The 16,989-nt window shown below is 39.9% G+C and overlaps 1 protein-coding gene across 7 annotated transcripts in view; it reads right to left on the reverse strand.

The window, feature by feature from the left end:
* Positions 1–16,989, reverse strand: part of Palld (palladin, cytoskeletal associated protein) — a 375,619-nt gene that overhangs the window by 252,376 nt on the left and 106,254 nt on the right. The window contains exon 1 of one of the 7 annotated variants that reach the window (XM_058580370.1): positions 4,575–4,776. The exons of the other annotated variants lie outside the window; for them this stretch is intronic. The gene's annotated coding sequence lies outside the window, so the exon portion shown is untranslated. Of the gene's footprint in view, positions 1–4,574; positions 4,777–16,989 lie in introns of those variants that run through there. 7 annotated transcript variants of the gene reach the window in all.

Consider the following 16,989-nt stretch of genomic DNA (forward strand, 5'->3'; position numbering starts at 1 on the left):
GCAAAGAAAGAGCTAGATTAGCACAGTTTTCTGCTTGTGGCACTCAATGAAGGAAGTGGATTCTGCCATCTCTTTAAATAGAAACATTACCATTGATTTTAGTCATCACTCTCCCCAGGAGCCCTCAATAAATAAGATCATTACTGAGTCCCTTAGCTTTTTTGTCAAAGGAGAGCAAGAATCTTTGTGTCTCCTAACCCACTCCTTTCCAGCCAGCAAAGCATGCTTGTGACTCTGCTCTCCTACTTTAGACATTGATAGCAGGACTGAACATTCACTTCTGGTGAGGCCAGACCTATCGCAGACATCGGTCGACACCCTGCCGTCTCTTTTCTTTCTCACCCCAAAGCACACTCAGACACTCTCTGGGGCCAGGTTCTGGGATTGTCAGAAAAGGGCTTACATTTTCTTTTCAAAATAGTTTAGATAGAGTCCTTCTGGAAACAAGGAATATGACTAAGTGATTTCTTAAAGTCTCTTCCAGCCGGTGATTCATCAGACACAGAATCTTAAGTTGGAATGGACTATGGTATTCTGGGCCAAATGTCTCATTTTTGCAAACGAAGAGAGTGAGTTCCATAGGGGTTAAGAATTGTGGGGGCTGCTTGCTACAGTGCAAAGAGTATGGGATTTGACGTTAGAAGTTCTGAGTTTGAAGCCAAACAAATGCTCACATGCTGTGTGACCTTGATCAAGTCATTGACCTCTCCTTTAAACCCTTGGAAACACATAGACTCAAACTGTGAGAATCAGACTAGCTCAGATGAATTATAGACCAGCAATTATGAAGTCTTGTTGGAGTTATATCAAGCAACCTTCCATTACATCGCAATTATGGTTCTCAGACACCAGATTGATAACTGCTAACCAGTTTTATAACACCAAACTGGAAGCTGGAGTTAGCTATGTGATAGTTTTTCATGGACTACTAGACTATGACCTATACCTTGAGGACTGAGATAGGATGAAGTGATCCATAGAGTGAAGCAATAATAGATACTTTAAGTTCATGCTGGATGGATACTTGGGGGAACTTGTTCAGTGGTAATAGGTGGTTTACTGTGCCAATTTTGGTAGTCCACATGGGAGAGGCAGGAGATAGCAGCTTAGTTTCACAAATGAATTGTGGGCCCAAGGGTTGTGTGTTCCCATGGACCACTAATGAGAAGGGACCATGGGACTCTGAGCCCTATCATCATTTGTGCATTGGAAAAGATCAACCCTGTTTCATCTGGCCCCATTATTAATTACTGGGTATACTGAGCCCTCAGGGGATTGGCCAAAATCATCTCTCCTACTTATCAAATGACATACTGTTTGCCAGTCCTGATATTCTGTTGCCTTCTGAATCAAGGTAATAGATTGGTACTTGGAACTGATAGCTTCCCAAGCTTAATAAGAGATAACTTTCTTTAAGTTATTGAAGACAGTTGGGTCTCTTCTCCAGCAATGACCTTGGCCCTGGGAGGGCACAACCATTATAGATCCTGTGTTTTCCTGTTCTTTTCAGCATAAAAAGTTTTTCAAACTTTCAGAAATAATGGTGAGGTCAAGCTTGTAATAAGTAGGATTTTTTTTTTGCTCTAAGCAATAAAATTTTAAAAAAGGAGAAAAAAAGGGGAAAAAATACTGTGAGCCAGTTCAGCCAACAATTTCCATCTTAAAAAAAAAAAGGTTCAAGTTGGAGCCATGTGGTCTTAATAAAGTAGTAAAATATATTTTCTTTACCCTACACTTCATGTGCCCATAACCTTCCTTTTAAATCATCTCTAACCAGCCCCAAATCACTCTGACCGCAAATCATTTGGTGGCTTTGGTCTTCAGGCAATGGAATGTGCTAGAGTAGACGGGGAGTCGCTACCAAGTGTGCTCTGAGGGAGCTTCCACTCCCCTCGCTCAGGCACACAGACCCCAGCAAAGCCTTGAAAAGGTTCCGCGCTGAGATAGCACATGACATCATAGCTCAATCATTCAGGAAAAAACTGCAACGGCTGCAGAATAGCACAACATGCCACAAACCACAGTGGGCAGATAAAGCCGAAGAACGGCTTTTTCTTACGAAAACATTCACAAATACCACAGGCAGCTGGCAGAGACACGTTTAATTACATTTACAGAAACCCATTGTATCCATCAGTCCCCACCATCTATGGAGCTGACCAACAAATGGGAAGGTCACTGAAGTCGTCTTGGAAATGGGAAAGCCAGGAAAGCCCAGAATTTATGTCAGTGCATTTCATAACATGCGTTATGATTAGATTTGACCCAGCTATAAAATCATTGGATAAGCTTAGAAAGGATTTCCAAGTGAACTAGACCTCAATAGTAACCAGTCTTTAAATTTATAGCTGGAGAGTAAGTGCAGCCCAAGGTGTGAGAAATCAATTATTCAATTCATGATTAATTTAAGAGACACCAAGCTTGTCCTGGGCATACACAAAGCTCTTGCGACTGCCATCTGCCATCACATCAGAGCACTCAGTCTTGTGTTTTGCAAGTGCCACCGGACCTTTTGTTTGTTTATTTATTTAATTTTTTTTCAAAGAACTCTTCAAAGAGTTAAGTACACGGACTTTGAAGGGATGGTAAATGTGTTGAGTGTGCCTTTAGGCACCCCAGAGAAACAATGTTCAATGTGCATTGGCAGAGTGTGAGTAAAGCTGGAGGGGGAAAAAAACCCTTGTGTAAATAAAAGTGCTACTTTAAAGAGTACCTAAGCATCATCTTATAATAATTGCTAAACTGGGAGTTTTAAAGGAGAAGTTACAGAATCTTGTATGAGATGAGAAGTATATGCCTAAATGTCCCATGTGCTTTCTAATTTTAGTCCCAAAGACAGATCATTGCTGCTAATTCTAGTCTGTGATTTCACCTAAGCCAGGGGAGATTGTCAATGGGGGTGCGGGGGGGGGGGGGGCAGGGACAGAGAAAGACTCAGCAAACCTACACAACAAACAAATGAAAACACTGTAATGATCAAAGTAGGTCTCTTCCCTTTCTTTCCTTAAGGTACAATGAAAAATTATATAGTAGCTATAGATGCCAATGTCTAGTAGCTATAATCTTTTCAGAAATGTTATTTTATAGCCTGGTAATGTATCTGGCAACAATCTTTTTCATCAGATACCTAAGTGTAACTTTCCATTTCAGTTGGGGGTGGGGAAAGCACAAAGGCGTGCTCATATCTTCATGTAACTTCTAAAACAACAGTGGGGGAGAAAATGCAAGACTCTTGGGTTACTGAAAATAACCTGTTTGCCATTATGCGGGCAATTATAAGCTAGGACTTGCTTCTTAAAATTGCTGGGTTCAGCAGAGATTTCCCATGGATTTATCAGCAACAGAAATAAACAAGCATTCCACTGAGCTGCACTTGGAAGTATGAGAGAGGCTTTTGAAAGTCTTTCTATCATGTGGGCAGGAATTCAACTTAACCTGCTAGGATGTTAAGCTACATCCCAGAGTCCAATGCTTTTCTTAATTATCAGAAAGTTGAAAGCCGGCTGGTCCTTGGAGGACAGCCCACTTCTCCTGTGGTTCTCCCCGCTGCCCTTGCTACACAGCACATCACCTCTTTCCTTCAAATGTAGTCCACTTGCTAAGGAAGAGAGAGGTGACTTCAGAAACTCTAGGGTGCTCAGGTGGCAGAGTCTTTATGCTTGTAAGAGCAGGAGATGGGAGAAATCGCTCTGAAAGTCATGCTGGTTCCTTCTGGATTAGATCATTTCAAGAGTCCACCAAAATTGCATATTTATAAAACAGGGACAAGCAATGTTTTCCATAAAAACTCAGGAGGGAATGTCAGTTTTTCAGCTTAGTCTTTCCATGGTACAGGAGCTATCAGGAATGCATTCTTCCCCATTGTATTCTGCCTGCCACTTGTTCCTGGAGAACCACAGCCAACTGAATGCTAACTAACGACCAAGGGACCCCTTCCAAAGCGCTTCCAGGAGAAAAAGCGGAGAAAGTAGCATTTGATTTTCTTAGACAAAGGACTGCAATCGAGTGAGATCTAGGAAAGCAAACAACTTTCAGCCAACTGAAGAGCAACAGGTGTGAAAATGCCCAGATTTTTTTTTCAAAGGGAAACAAATTAGCAAAACTTGCCGGAGATAAAGTTTTTCCAGCTAGAGTTCATTCAACAACTAAGTAGCTCTTACGCTGTCAGAAATTGATTGCTTTGTGAAAGTTTCCTTCTATTTCAACCAGGGATAGAGAGATTTCAAAGAAATTTGCAAGAGTACAAATACACTCGGCGCAACTGCTCCAGGCATATAAAAGCAAGAAAGACAGCCTTCTATGAAAGCATCATTTTTAATGGGGGGGGGAAAAAAAAAGGAAAGTTTAACTTTACATCGTCCCCCTCCCCCACCCCAAATCAAACAACGGAAAAGTCCCCCGATGCAGGACCCAGCAAGAGGCTTCAGAAGAAGCTATTAGGATAACCCACCACAAGGCAGACCCCCACTCCTCCGTGCCCGGGTACGTTTCACTAGAGTACCTGCAAGCTGCGGCCGGAAACGCTCAGATCATTATTTCCTGCACCTCTGCACACATTTAAAACGGACACTTACCAGTGGGGCAAAAAAAATATGCTCTGCCCTCAAAGAAGCTCCTCTTGGGGGGATTTTCAGATCTCGCTGATTCTTAGCGTGCAATTCACTCTGAATTCAGCTCTGAGTTCACAAAAAGAAAAGTTGCCAACAGCCCGGCCCCCGGCAGGCTGCGCTGAAGGCGTCAGTCTCCGCGTCCCGCCGACTGCAGCAGCGCGAGTGCGCCGCGTCTCGCCGAGGGGCGCGTGTGCGCGGTTTGTGCAAGAGCGGGGCTGCCTGCCGGGGAGGGGAGAGGGCGAGGGTGTGTCCTGGGGAGGAATGCTGCTAATGTCCAGAAATAACTCCGCTCGTTCGGTGCCCTTATCACTCTTAGGAAGACTTTTGCTTTGCCCGGAGGCGGGGGGATTGCAATCACCCAAGAGGAAGGTAACTTGCAAGTCTCATCCACAAACAAGCTACTCTCCTCCGGTTCAGCGGGGGCTCGAAGCGTTTCCTAAAGATCTCTGTTCTTTTAGCAAACGTTGTGCCTCTTCAGACACCTAACTGCAGGGGGAGGGAAGGAAGACAGGTGATAGCTAGTACTGAGTTTAAGGGATTGATTTCCGCTTTGGTTTTCCTTCTATACCTTTCCACGCAGGGGCATCTTTCAATTATACTTTCCATGCGCATTACCTCTTTTAAATTAAATTGCTCCTCTGATGCTGCCTTACTGCAAAGCTATGAATTAATTACGTTACACATGAAGCCCCTAGGAAAGGGAATGCCAAGAATAAATCTGGTCTTTGTTTCTTTCTTATGTTGAACAAGCCTGCCATTAATCAAGTCTTTCCTCCAACATCTAGGGAATAGACCCAAGGTTGCGACTCATTGAGGGATGAACATATGCACGTCTGGGTGTCCTGCAGTCTTTTCTCTGCAGCATGATGTCATAGTGACTCAGTTACCACACGGACCGATACTAAGGAGAAACAAAAGGAGAAACAAAACCAACCATTTAATAAAAAACCTACCTACTTGCCAACTATAACCCACTGGCAGACAGGGCTTCATTTTTGCACATTTAAAAAGATTACTTCACTACTTCCAGTTTTTCCCATCTTCCAGTCCCAGACTTGCTTTTCATTAGCCAGTCTGAGAAACAGAAACCCCGGATTGTATTTGGAAACTTAAAGAAGAAACTCACAAGGGACCCATGAAGCTATTAATTCTAATGTAGCGTAGAAGACGTCAAAGGCATGACAGATTGTTGAAGTCAATTAGGAACAGTATCAGAAAGTGTGTTCCAGAAATAGAATGATCTTGAGAGGTCAGAAATAGAGATAATGCAAGAAATATTTATTTTTTGAATTAATAGAACGTTAAAAGAATTGAGTGTGTATCTTTAATTCACATTTATTATCCCAAGAAAGTGATGGGTCAGAAAATATTGAATATTTTCTTCCTTATTAAATTTTCCCCTTCCTTTGGGAATCAATGTAAAGTTAATAAGACTGAGATTGCTATTCAAACTGAAAATATCCTGGATTTGGCAAGTTCTGTTCCTTCTTGCATGTCCCCCCACCTCCCTCTGCCATACCCTTCAGTTGTAGAATTTTACTAGGCTTATTGAATAACAGAGTCAAATACTGCAATTCATCCAAAAGACATCACAGGGTGGTCTTGTTGGGTGGGTTCCACCAAAATACATTTTATTTCCTAGTCACTGTTCTCATCTCCAGGATTGGTGATGGGAACAATCTTTACTCTGTGAATTAGGAAAGAGATTTTATTGGTTAAAGTGCTCAGGCAAAAGCAAAAGGAAAATTTGGGAGGGTTTCAGCACATGAACACCAGGAGCCCAGAAATCCAAAGCTCCTTCAACGACTCTTGTTACGCCTGTAAACATTTTAGATGTCCAAAACCTAGTCTAAGCATCCAACACGTGTGCAACTCTTAGTCAGAGATGACCATTTCCGTGGTGTTGTTCCCTTGTGCGGCTGAGTCTGAAACAGCAGATGAAGTCTCTGCTATCTGTTCACATCCTGCCGGAAGGAGGCTACCTGTTGGACTGCAGCTATACGTAGTACCCAGTGTTTCTGGAAGCCCTGGCTTTAGTTTCTGTGATCTGCCCATTTTTGCTTGTGCTTCATGTGAGAACTACCCCAATGCCAAATGTTCTGTAGAATTTCTTGAGTCAGGAGAGTGCCAGGGAATAGGTGGGGATCTTGTAGACAAAGAATATTCCCCAGCCCCTACTGAGAACTGCTAAATTAAAATCTTCCTGTGTCTGGAAGCCATGCCATCAGTTTTATTTTTAGTAAATTAATGTTTTGAATAATACACTCACATAATTTAAATAAAAGTGCATGCACTACCACTGTTGCCCCATATGCTCAGACCATACATCCCCCTACAGGTTACTACTGATTTTAATTTTCTCTGCAGAAAACTAAAGGTTTCTTTATGTGCATAAGTGCAAAACTGAATTCTTATTCTTTTTTCTTTACTGCTTTTTAATTTTTTATGCATTACAATTATAGATGTTAGTGAGAATCATTACATCTTTATAATGCTCTTTATTTCTTGAAAATACTATATGCAAAACCATTGCTGGGCTTTATCATGTGTTCTTTCACTTAAATATACTTTAGGTTCCTTGCCATATCATATGCTGAATTTTTCATTTATTTGGAAACAAACACCGATTCAGTGCCTACTCTATGCCAAGGACTGCTGTATATGTTACTGACACAGAAGTGAACAAATTGAAAGAAGTTGCTGCCCTGTAGCGTTTATATCTTAGGGAAGGGACACACAAAGCAGACTTTAAACATAATATAAAAAAGTAAATTACGCATTGTGTTAGAACATAATGGGAGCAATTGACAAAGAAAGATAATGAGGGTTGGGAATGGGGGTGCTTCTAATTTAAGATGGAATGATCAGGGGTGGCTTTATTGAGAAAGTGGCATGTAAACAAACACTTGGTGGTGAGATAGTGAACTTTGGGATGATTTGGGGAGTGTGGTGATCCAGGCAGAGGGAACAGTGAGGGCAGAGGCCCTGAAGTGGCAGTATGTTTGAGGAGCAGCAGAGATCAATGTGGCTGGAGCAGAGGGTGTGCAGTACAATGTCATATGAGGTCAGAGAGTCAACAGGGGAGTCAGGTCATATAGGAATTTGTAAACAAGTACAAGATTTTGGCTTTTACCCTTAGAGCAATGGACAGCCGTTAGAGAGTCCGGAAAAGACATGACGTAACTTACATATATCTCAGTGCATAGAAAATATGCTCATGCTTAATGTTGCATAGCATTCCCTTGGATAAATAACACTACAATTTATTTAATCGGGGATCCCACTGATAGACATTTGAATTGTTTCCAAACTTTCACTGCTTAACCATGTTACAGACTTCCACATATGACATTTTACACTTGTGCAAGTCTATCTGTGGTATTAATTCCCACAGATGGGATTACTGGATTTTGCATTTCTGATTTTGATAGATAGAGCCAAATTGCCCTTCAAAGGGCGGAACCAATTTACACTCCCACTAGCAATCGTTGATAGTGCTTGTTTCCACACAGCCTTGCCAACAGAGTGTGCAATCAAACTTCTGGGTGTTTGCCAATCTGATAGGTGAGGAGTGATAGTTTAAAATAGTTTTGACTTGCATTTCTCTAATTTTGAGTGAGACTGAGCCACTTTTTTGTATGTTTAAAAGCCAGTTTTGCTTCCTTTGTGATGACCTATCTATTAATACACATATCCCATATTCTTTTAGAATCTGATCTTTTTCTTTACAGGTTTCTTGAAATTCTATGTATATTAAGGAGATTATCACTTTGTTTAATCAGTTTCAGATTTTCACATTTTGCCAATGTCTGTTGTCTTAAGTGATGGTATCTTGTGACATGCAAATTTTTCTAATTTTTATGCAGTTGGATTTATTAATTTTTAAAATGAATCATTGAAATACATTTCCTATTCCATATGATTTTTTGACATTTAAATATTTGATCCATTTGTATAGATCCATTTATAAGACTTTGTTTATAAGATATAAAGGTAGATCCTGCTTTATTTTGTCCCAATTAATGATCTAATTTCTTACCACTACTTTTTTTTTAAGATAATTTAAAAATTTTTAATAGTGGTAAAAAATGTAACAAAATTTACCATCTTGATAATTTTTTTTACTGTATGGTTTATCTGTCCATTAGTATACCTATTTATGTGGTAGTGATATGGATTTCCAGAACTGTATTTACCTTGCAAAACTAAAACTCCATTCCCACTGAACACCGACTTCCTAGCTGACAATTCCCACAGTCAATTCCCAGTTACCAGCATTCTACTCTGTGTTTCAATGAATTTAACTACATAAAATGCAGAAGTGAAATCATGCAGTATTTGTCTTTTTCTCACTTGATTGTTTCACTTAGCATAATGATCTCGAGTTCATACGTGTTGTTATGTGACTGGATTTCCTTTCCTTTCAGGATGGAATAAATTCCAATGCATGTACGCATCGTATTTTTTTAATTTATGCTTCTGTCATTGAATATAGATGAGCAAATATCTCATTAAAACCTTGCTTTCCATTCTTTTGGATATGTACTAAAAGTGGGATAGCTGCATCATCATGTTATTTTTAATTTTTTGAGGAAACTCTGAACTGATTTTCACAGAGGTGGTATCCTTTTATTTTCCTTCCAACGGTGCACAAGGGTTGCAGTTTTCCATATCTTTGCCAACGCTTGTTATTTTCTGTGTTTTTGATAGTATCTTTCCTAATGGGTGGGAAGGGATATATCACTGTAAAATATAGTTCTATTTCCTAATGATTAATGATGCTGAACACCTTTTCATTTGTTTATTGTACAGTTGAATGCCATTGTTGAAAAAAATATGTATTCAAGTCCCTTGTCCATTTTTCATTCAAATTGTTGTTTTGTTGTTGAGTTGTAGATATTCTTTGTTTATTGTGATTACTTACTGCTTAGGAGGTATATGATTTGCAAATATTTTTTCCAGTTTTTCAGTTGGCTTTTCACTTTGCATGTTGTGCTCTTTTATGCACAAAGGTTGAGAAGTCTGATCTATGTTCCATTATCTGTTTTTGCTTCTGTTGCCTGGACTGTTCCTCATTGGGAAACATCTCCAACCCTCCCTTTTAATTTTTAAATTTTGAGACAGGATGTTGTTGAGTTGCTCAGGGTCTTGCTAAGTTGCTGAGGCTAGCTTTGAACTTGCAATCCTTCAGCCTCAGCCTCCTGAGCCACTGGGATTATAGGCATGTGCCACCACGCCCAGCTCTTTAATTCCTTATGAAAGTAATCTCCCACCTCCTCTTTTTAGATGCCATTTTTATCATAGATCAATTTCTGTATGTCTATTCTATTTCCTTGGTTGATCTCTTAGATCAGGTGCAACTACCCCATAGTTTAAATCATTGCAACTTTTAGTAACCCATGGGACTATCTATTTTATTTAATGTATATATGAGTGTGTGTATGTGTGTGTGTGTTGTAGTTAGACACAATACCTTTATTTTATTTATTTATTTTTATGTAGTGCTGAGGATTGAACCCAGAACCTCACATGGCTAGGCAAGCGCTCTTCTGCTGAGCCACAACCCCAGCCCTGGGACTATCTCTTTAAATGTAATATCCCGTTTTTGTTTCTCTCAGAGTTTCCTGGTTTTCCATATTTGTTAGTTTTTCTACATGAACTTTGAGTAAACAAACAGCAATGACAATAGAAACCCTCATCATTATTTTTAACTTTGGAATTAAATTTAGCTAAATAGCATAGAGAAAATCAACTTCTTTATGTTGTTGAGTCTCCCTAGCCAAGAAGATCTTTCCATCTGTTCATATCTGACCTTGTATTTGTCAGGAATCTCTCACAGTTTTCTTCACATGCATCTTGCACATTTGCTATTAAGTTTACCCCTAGGATGTCTTGTTTTTGCTACTGCAAATGGATTATTTACTCACATTATAGTTTCTAACTAGATATAAGCAACTAATTAGTTGCATTCATTTTGCACCATTCTTTCTTGCCAAATTCTCTTATTGCTTATGGGTATTTCTCAATGCTTCTGTGTTTCTAACTCTATGATAATATAATTAAAAAATAAAGACTAAATGTCTGCTTTCCAATTTTTTATGTATTTAATTTCACTTTCATGTCCAATTTCATTGTCTCTTAGCTCTTGTGCAATGTTAACCAACAAAAGTGATAGTAGGTTTTTTTTTTTTTTGTCTTGTATTTGATTTTAAAGGAAATGCCTCTAGAGTTTCCCCACTGAACTTGAGCTGAGAATAACATGTTTTATCATGCTAAGGAAGGAAATATTAATTTGCTCTTATGTTAATGATTATTTTTTTGTGGTCAAATAGGATTGTTGACTTTTGTTCAGATGCTTTTGGGGGCATCTTTATAAATTATCTTATAAGCTTTCCCCTTTCATCTATTAATGGGATGGAATACAATACATTTCTTAGTTCGGATTCCATTCTCGAACTTCTGTCGTAACATCTCCTTGGTCATGGTAATTATTTTTAATGTACTGGTGGGTGGTATTTGCTAGTAATTAGTTTTTACATTGATATTCGTAATTGAGATGTTGACAATTTTTTTTATTGCATTGTGGTCGAAGAATAAAGTTTGTAATTTTTGAAATTTTTTTTGACTTTTCTTTTGTGACCTAACATAGTGCAATTTCACAAATGTATCGAGGTCATTTTTTTGAAAAAAAAAAAATAAAGGCACTGTCTGTATGGTCAGAGTTGACTAACAGTATCATGTAATTATATTATTCATGTCTTTTTTGACACTTTGGTTATTTTGACTGGATTTATTATGGGCTAGGAAAATTTTAACTTCTGTGTACTTTTATCTTCTGTAATATTGGCTTTATAAGGGAGTTACTGTGTCATGGATGAAAATGTGTTCATGATCTTTCTGCCTTCAGTTGGCGTTTTGTCACTTAGCTTCAGAGTGCCTTGTGTTTATTTGTTGGCTGAAATCCCATCCCATCTGATGGTAAGATCATAGCCTTATTTTATTTTCAGTACCTTTCCCTTTGTCTTTTCTTATTCTTTCACATGGATGCTTACTGAGTCACTTTGATTTATGGGTGTCTCTTGTGTATAGGAGTTCATCTGTGATGCTCTTCTTTGCCTCCATCCTTGGTCACCCGGTTCCAGCACCTGCTATTGCAACACAATGGATACAGCTTTCTGCAATTGCTCTTTGGTGTGAGCCCTCAGTTTCAGGAAAGAACATTTTCCAGGTGCTTTGTGAGATTGCCATCACCTAGTTTGCTTATATAAACACTAAAATATTATCTTGGGAATAACTTAGGCTTCTATTTACAGTATTTTTTCAGGAGTCAATGTTATTTCTATAATAGAATAATTTTTTTTTTTAATTTTTATTGTTGGTTGTTCAAAACATTACATAGTTCTTGGTGTATCATATTTCACACTTTGATTCAAGTGGGTTATGAACTCCCATTTTTACCCCGTATACAGATTGCAGAATCACATCAGTTACACATCCATTGATTTACATATTGCCATACTAGTGTCTGTTGTATTCTGCTGCCTTTCCTATAATAGAATAATTTAAGGAACTGTTTCCAGATTCAGCTTTAGGATGACTGCTTGGTAGTGATACAAATAATACCTTACTTGTGCAGCCTGGCACTTATCTTTTTGGGTCCTTCCAATATTACTGAGAGTTGACAGAGCAGATGTTCCCATTAAACAGATGGGAGAGACTGAGGTAGGAGTTCTCAGGAGTGTACTTCCTCATCATTTTTAACACAACTAGACAGACAATTTAGCCTTCAGGTACAATGCAGAAGGACCTTGATGGGGAAGGGAAGGGGGGGTATGTTTTCTAGGGCTGAAAAGGCAGCATCAAATTAATAATAAGCCAATTTATACTGGTCTCAGCTCTCTTCTGAAAACAATATTGTTGAAACACTGGTGGGTTTACTCAGGAGTCATGGAATCTGCTTCTCTGGAGAAACTTGAAAAATAGGAGATTCTCATCTTTTGGGGACAGTTTGAGTGTGGTCCTGCCCCAGGACATGGGTGACTGGTCAGCCTCCGGGGTCCCCTCCCCCTGGAATGCTCAAAAGATCACTTAAGGGGGTCTGCATGATTCCTTTTCAAACTTAGTCACCGGAAGTATGATCTGTCAAGAGATTGTTATCAATGATATTCAGATTGAAAAGCATAAAGTGGTTATGTAACAAGATGCTACCTAAAGGAGAAACTGAAATATAGACTCGATTAGAGCATAATAATGCTGTTTTCTCTTTTGGGTTTAGAGACAGGGAGATTATGATCAACTTCCAATTGCCTCAGGTTCAAGTATACATAAAAGTTCCCACATAGTCCCCCCCCACCCCTGTTTTTTTTTTTTCCCCTGGGCTGAAAGCAAAAAGGGAAAAATACATGAAAATCTTTCACATGGAGACCCTTCAGGATAATGTCTTCTTCTTACTTGAAACCCCCTGGTTGTTCTGCAACTCAACATCTGAACCTTGCCAGCCAGTAAGAAAGACATGGTTTGAGCAAGACCGGAATTCTGAACATTCTTTGAGGCATCCTAAAAATCCCAAAGTGATGGACTAATGCTTATGTTGTGGTCATGCAAAGAAAAGCCCCCTCGTGATTTGGGATTGAGTTTGTACATTTTATATTTATAGTTTCTGCACTGACGGAATGTAGAATTTGGCATGGGGAAAGGAAGGAAGGAATGGAGACCAGGTTTGTCTGCATATGTGTGTGTGTTTCAACCCAGAGTCCACGGAGTAGGGAGAGAGGGTAGTTTAGTTCACTTGTTTTGAAGCAGAGTCTTCTTCAGGTCTCTAGTGTGGGAGAGTGACTGGAAGAATTGTTTACTTTCCTCGTTAGCAGCACCATCTGTTTACAATGAAAGCTTGGCTTCCACTTTTTGGCGCAAATAAAAACCCTAGGGTGCCCATATAAGTCAAACAGATGAGGCATGTATTCCCAGACCTGAAGAATAACCCTCCTCTGCCTGCACGGGACTTTCATGGTAGATTTACACAGCATCTTATCCCCACATAAATTTAGTAGGAAGCTTCTGAGAAGCAAAGGTGGGTCATAGGTCACTGGAATTCACAACCCGGTCAGGTCATCTGCCACCTAATGATGTGATGGACCCCTTGGGTCACGCTTGCCAAGAAAGGTTAGTGAATGGCAGAAGATCCATATAGTAAAAATTCCTTTCACCACTGTCTTGGGATTCTTAAACATTTGGGAGAAGGATTTATACACCCAAACAAGGGAATATGAAAATAAGGTCTTTGCATAATTGCTAAAATTGGACCTTCATTCCAGAGAGACAGGCATGTTCCTATAAACAGCAAAGTATATGGTAAACAAACAAGAGAAAACTTTCTGGTACCAATGATCAAGACTGAGGTGGGGAGGATATGGGATGCAGAAGGAAAAAGGGGCTGAAAATAGGAGCTACACATCCTTCTTTCTCACTCTGCTTTGTACTGTATATACTTGGCCTTGGTGGGAAATGCTCAGCTCCCAACCTGGAAGCTGGGGATTTTTACCCCCTACCCTGAAATAAACTCCAGATAAAGATTTGTAAGTCAATGACAACCGTGAATAAACTGCACATCTTGAAAAATTTTAGTATGAGGAGAGAAGTTTCTCATTGTATTATGTGCGTGCCATTGTTCATTGTTTATGGGCCCTGTTCCCTGCTGGGCTATCTGGTGGAAGGTCTACACTGAGCATTCAGAGGTTGACCAATGGCTGGAGAAACAAAACAAAACAAAACCAACCATTTGCATTTGAAGCAGTTGAAGAAGAATGAAGGATGCATCTACTAGTCTGGAACTGTGGTTCTTGAGCTGTGTTCTTCAAAATCAAATTGGTCTCCATAGATGCAAATTCCCAGGTAACGTAGCTTGGATTCAGAAGGCCACGGCAGGGCTGAGAGACCCATATCTTTAACAAGTATCCTCAGCAAAATGGTAGAAATGAACCTCAAAGCCCACTTTGAGAATTACTAGTCTATAATGTTATGTTACTTTATTTAAAAAGAAATGTGAGGGAAATGACATTTATTGAGTTCTTTCTACCCACAGTTTTTGCATATGCCCTGCCATTTAATTTTTGGGTAGGTATCCACAATATAGTCAGAAATTCAGTCAGGGGCTATATCCAATCTGCACTTCCCTTTAACAAGTGTGCTGCTGTCTCTCCATGAGCTGGGAGAAAGTCAGGGTGTGTGATATGCACTTGTCCCCAGCATGCCTTCCTTGAATCAGCCTTCACATGGTGTCCAAAGTGATCTATGACCATGGCTTAACATTATACTCTCTTTATTACTCTGTGATATACTTTTTTCACTGAGGGGTGGAATTTGGACATCATTTTGGTTCAGTTCCCTGTGTTTTTTGTCCATTGGAGGACAACTATTTTTTTAAAGTGTCATTGGTGTAAAAATGAAATAAGTATCATTAATCAGGCCTGCTAACTACATGGTTAACATGGAGCCAGGGTGGCTTGCGGTTTGGATTCTGTTGATTTTGTTCTCTTCCATGTCAGCAGGCTGGGTGTTTGTCCGTTAGTCTTCCAACATTTGTGCTAAGAGTCAGGAAAATGTGTGGATGGATTTGTGCAACTTTGTGACCACTGCTGAAAAGTGGACACTTTATTGATCCCTGGTTAGAAGAATTATTTTGTTTTCATTGTGGAGAATCGGGTTTCTGTTCAAGACTGTCTGGTGATAGCTAAATTTGATACTTCAGAAAATTTACAGGAGACTAAGCCTGAGAGAGACCCAGACTCATGGACCCTGTCCTTTTAAGAACTCCATTAGGAGTAAGAATAAGTGTCAGTTCACCCTAATCAGACTCACAAACACTGTGCACGTAAGATAACCCTGGAACTTGCTAGAAATACAGAGTTCTCCACCACCAGCGGTTAGGAGCCGTAGATCTGAGGTGGTTCTACTGAAAGATCCTCCACCAGAGGGTGAAGAACCAACTCAACCAATACCGACTCACCCTTAGCCACAAGTCTTTCCAGCCCAGACAGTTAAAGACACTCCTACAGCAGCAGGGGCAGCAGCAGCATCTTAACGTGCAGACTGGATTAGGTCATGTCCCTGTTTAAAGCAATTAAGTGGCCGCCTGTTGCAATTAGATTAAAAGCCAATGTCATTTAAATGCCAAATGGGACATGCACGATCTGGCTACTGCTTACATCTCCAATCCCCTCTGTCTCTCTTCTAAATTCCAGCCTGCCGGGGTCGGGGGTGGGGGTTCTTCCAGCTCCTGGTCCACAGCGACTCCCTTCATGCTGAGACCTTTGCACTAGTTTCTAGGTCATCCTTCAAATCCTAGCTCTTAAGCCATCTGTATCCACAGCGAGTCTTCCTCCTTTCTTAGACTCTGTCTCCTCACTGCCCATCAATGATACGTGTGCCCATTCATGTAATGTGTTCTCCTGCTGAAGGGTAGCCACCATGACCATGTTCATGTCCCTTGCTCAGTGCCTCAAACAGACCTGGCAAATAATAGATGGTCAAAAATGAAGGAGCAGTCAGGGCCTGGTTATAGCTGGGACAGCTGTACCCTACATACATATATGATTATACTACCCGTGTGACTCTGCACCATGTTCAGCCAGAGAAAGGAGAAGTTGTGCTCCATTTGTGTACAATGTGTCAGAATGCATTCTACTGTCATGTATAACTAATCAGAACAAATTTAAAAAAAACTGCCTATAACCTATTAAGTATCCAGACCTGATGGATTTTGAATCTAAGGGTTAGCATATAAGGAAAAAAAGTGGTTTTGGATTTATACCCACCTATGAAATGATACAAGAGAGGAGTTTAGTAGCAGAGGAACTTGTGAATAAATAAATATCAATTCACAGTTGCTCATATTTTCCTTGGAGGAAAGGATTTATTCTTGTGGCTGGGGGAGAGGTAACAGGTGGCATTTTTGATCCCTGATGTCATCTAAGAGCTTCAAATTGATGGGATGAATGCAATTCACCTGCCGTGTACATCTACCATATTTGCATTTTCTCCTAAGAGTCCAGATTTCAAAACCCTTTCTTTCTGTATAATGAAAGGGGTTAAAATCGAAACAAAGATGAGTGTGCAACTGATTTTTTAGGTGCTTTGATGTCTTATCCTTTCAGGTTACTCTAAGAGTAAGGCCCTTCCAGCTCTAGAAACCAGAGGCTGGAGATGACAGTGCCCAAAGTTTCAGTTCCCAGATCCTTCCAGAAGTAGAGATTAGTTGGCACAGAGCAGACCTGAAAGAGTCCCTGCTCTCTCCAGGAATGTAGCGTGGAGTTGGAAAATGAAATAAAACCATACAAACCAATAGCTCCTTCTAATTCCCAAGGCACATTGACAATTATTT

The sequence above is a fragment of the Marmota monax genome, unplaced genomic scaffold (assembly GCF_021218885.2).
Source record: "Marmota monax isolate L192 unplaced genomic scaffold, Marmota_monax_Labrador192_F-V1.1 WCK01_AAM20220418_F8-fsc00040, whole genome shotgun sequence".
NCBI classification, from domain to species: domain Eukaryota; kingdom Metazoa; phylum Chordata; class Mammalia; order Rodentia; family Sciuridae; genus Marmota; species Marmota monax.